A 3755-nucleotide genomic window follows, 5' to 3' on the forward strand; every position below is an offset into this window, starting at 1 on the left:
CAGAGAGAAATTGAGAGGGGAAGGGGAGATAGAGAGGGAGAGAGACAGAGAGACAACTGCATCCCTGCTTCACCCTGCTTCACCGCTCGTGAAGCTCCCCTGCAGGTGGGGAGCAGGGGTTTGAACCTGAGTCCTTACACACTGTAATGTGTGCGCTTAACCAGATGCACCACTGCCTGGCCCTAGAAATTCTTGTTCGAAACACAGTTTTCTATTTAACTGTGTACAATGTGACAGATACGGAAAATACCAAACCCGCTAATCCCGGCTCTCATTTTGGAAAAGGGCAGATGAACTATGATCAAAACCAAGTGAGGACTTTTAAAGAGAACAATTATAGCATCTGAATTAAACTCCAGGCAAAAATATGTGTTACCAGGGAAAAAATAAAATTTTAACTGAAACTGGTCAGAAGAAAGTGCTGGAGAATGAGTCTCTAGACATGAGCACTGTGAGCTCTAATGCAGTGAGAAGTTGGGCTCAGCAGACTTGGTCCTGAGTTAGGTGACTTGAGGCTGCCTGCCAACCATGCTGTAGTTTGTCTGGCTCCGTCAACACGAGTCCTTCAGTTCCATCAAAGAGTACTCTCCAATGTGTTGTAGTTGTCCTTAAAGGTCTTCAATTCGAGAAAGTGCTTGGCACCTTTACTCTTCTGACTAGAGGGGAGGTATATCACCTGGATGTTTGTTGGGGAGACCTCAGGAGACTGGGTGAGGTCTTTAGCGACTGACTGATGTTGACGCTGAGAACTCCCACTCCGTGCTTTGACTACTGTGGTCATGTCACTCAGGGCCTCCTGATAGTGCAGCTACTCACCTTGGCCAAAGACCCCTGTGCCATAGGGGCTGTCTCACAGCCATCCAGCAGCGTGTCAATGAGGGCCTTGCATACACTCTTAAAAGGAGTGCTGGTAGATTTAGCAGGTAGGAATGGAAATTCTTGCCCATTATCAAACGGGGATGCCGGTCTTCAGCATGAAATAGGATCTCTTTGGAAGAAACTACCAACATCTAGTTTATAAAACTAAACATCAGAAGCACAGATGGCATCCAGAGCTTTCATTCTGTATCGATATTTGTAGAAACTGATACCCCTGGGTTTCCAGCTGTAGTAGTCTTGCATAATCATCTGCAAGTAACTACAGTTCATACTTGATATCCTGAACCTTGGATAGCCGGATGTCAGTCTCCTCTTTCAAGTCCTTGGGGGCATTGTGTCCCACAGGGACATTCGGTCCCCTTCATTGCAAAGTACATGATTTGCCTCTTCACAAAAATAAATAGCAACACAAATACCAGGCTCCTGGAGGCTATCACCAGCACAATATTCACCCAGACAGCCAGTTACTGGTGGGTGCCATGGCCTCCCTACCCCACAGGGCGCCACTCTGCTGGCGCTGCTGTCCTGCCCTATCACCAGGGGCTCTGCTGACACCACGGAGCCAGGGATCCCTGAAGTTCCCCAGCCATTTCCTTATAGGGAACAACCTCAACTGACCCGACCTAAAGACATCTGGGCTTAGATTGTTAATGCATTTCTAATAATAACTTTTTTGAAATATGAAATCTCCTATAATCTTTATTTATTTATTTTTGACCAGAGCACACTGCTCAGCACTGGGTTATGGTGGTGTGGGGGATTGAAGCTGGGACTTTAGAGCCTCAGGCATGAGAGTCTCTTTGCATAACCATTATGCTATACTTCCGCCCTCAAATCTCCTATAATCTTAGATCAGAGAGACAAGAAGAAACTGGTCTTGTTAATATATAAGATATAATGTTATTTGTAAATAGCATTAAATGACATAAATCATGCTAAGGTCTTGTATGGTACAGTAAATCCTAACCATGGGATTTTCAAAGTAAACCAAGTTCCCAAATAACTTGGTTATAATAATAATTATCTATTGCTTTCTTAAACTCTAAGCATGGTCTGGGAGGTGGCACAGTGATAAAGCTCTGGACTCTCAAGCATGAGGTCCTGAGTTTGATCCCCGGCAGCACATGTACCAGAGTGATGTCTGGTTCTTTCTCTCTCCTCCTATCTTTATCATTAATAAGTAAATAAAATCTTTAAAAAAAAAGATATACAGATGGAAATATCTAGCTGATTTAAAAAAAAAAAAACTTTAAGACAGCAAGGAACCTTCCTCATTCTCTATAAAACCTGTATTTCTCCTAGTCCTGGAACTTCTGGAACTTTGCTTGTTTTCCTTCATGCTTCTCTTGATCCATACCATTTGATATTGCATCTGCTGATCTCAACCAAATCAATGCAGCATATACTTTAAAGTAAAAGTGTGGAATAGTGGGAGTCGGGCTGTAGCGCAGCGGGTTAAGCGCAGGTGGCGCAAAGCACAAGGACTGGCATAAGGATCCCGGTTCGAACCCCGGCTCCCCACCTGCAGGGGAGTTGCTTCACAGGCGGTGAAGCAGGTCTGCAGGTCTCTATCTTTCTCTCCTCCTCTCTGTCTTCCCCTCTCTCTCTCCATTTCTCTCTGTCCTATCCAACAACAACAACACCAACAATAATAACTACAACAAGGGCAACAAAAGGGAAAAGATAAATAAAATATAAAAAAAAAAAGTAAAAAAAAAAGTGTGGAATAGTTTACTCACTAGGTGCAGCAAGTAGGTAGAAAGACCTAAAAAAGACACCATAAGGAACTTAATCAAATATTTTCTGCTTAGACTTAACACACTCTTTACCAACTTCCTATTTCACTTCCGTCAATCATTCTAAGGCTAATCTTGTCAGATAAAGTAAGAACTACAAAAGCTGGATAAAGGCAAGAGACCAGCACACTTTATTGATGGCTCCTTTGGTCACTACCAGGCCACCCTGTCACCCAGGAACTTAGGTAATCTTTTGATTCCCACATATGATGGGCCTATACCTCTAACAGGTCCCTCTCTCCACCATCTCTGGTCATTTTCATCAGGAACAACATAATAAACCCTCTTGTGGGCCTCTATAGGACCTTGTCCTCAATGTAGAACAACAGTGGTAGAAATTGGCCCTCTCTCTGACGGGAGGCTGGGTCAACATACTCTGTCATTCAAGAAAACTAATCTTGAAATGAATGCAGCCTAGAATGTTCCTAGCTGCAACCATGGAATGCAAGCTCACACTGACAGGGATCCAGAGGTTACACAGGTTCCTGTACTAAATATGAATAGACCCTAGGTCAGATCGTTGGGGTTTATAGTAAATATTTACATGCTTTTCCCATATCTGGGAGCTTCACTCTGCCCTGGTCCAGCTTTCTAGTCATATTGTCAACTTTGACACCATCTTCCTAAACGATACTCTTAGCCCACCTGCATGTTAACTGTCAGGCTCAGGCAAAAATTAGTAAAGTCACGGGCCCCTTGGAATATACCTAACTTAGATTTCCTAGTTTCTTTCAACATGAAAACCCTAAATTTCATCTGCTATACTCTTACCTTCAGGTTTCTAATTATTAAAAAATTTGTTCTGCTTTACATCTTAATGCTTTTCAGCCACCAAGTTGCAGATGCTATCATGACACCAACCTGACTTCCCTGGGCAGATGACCTCACCAATGTGTCTTAGAACCCCACCTCCCCCCAGAGCCCTACCCAAGTAGGGAAAGATAAAAACATGGGTCAATCTGTCAACATCCATGCCCAGGGGAGAAGCAATTACAGAAGCCAGACCTTCCATCTTCTGCTCCCCATAAAGATCTTTGGCCCATACTTCCAGAGGGATAAAGAATACGGAACTCTGCTGGT

The 3755-nt window shown here is 43.6% G+C and overlaps 1 pseudogene; it reads right to left on the reverse strand.

The window, feature by feature from the left end:
- Positions 1-574: 574 nt before the first annotated feature.
- On the reverse strand, positions 575-1360 carry LOC103119082 (protein C1orf43 homolog; annotated as a pseudogene).
- Positions 1361-3755: the final 2395 nt, after the last annotated feature.

The sequence above is a fragment of the Erinaceus europaeus genome, chromosome 11, assembly GCF_950295315.1.
Source record: "Erinaceus europaeus chromosome 11, mEriEur2.1, whole genome shotgun sequence".
Lineage (NCBI taxonomy): Eukaryota > Metazoa > Chordata > Mammalia > Eulipotyphla > Erinaceidae > Erinaceus > Erinaceus europaeus.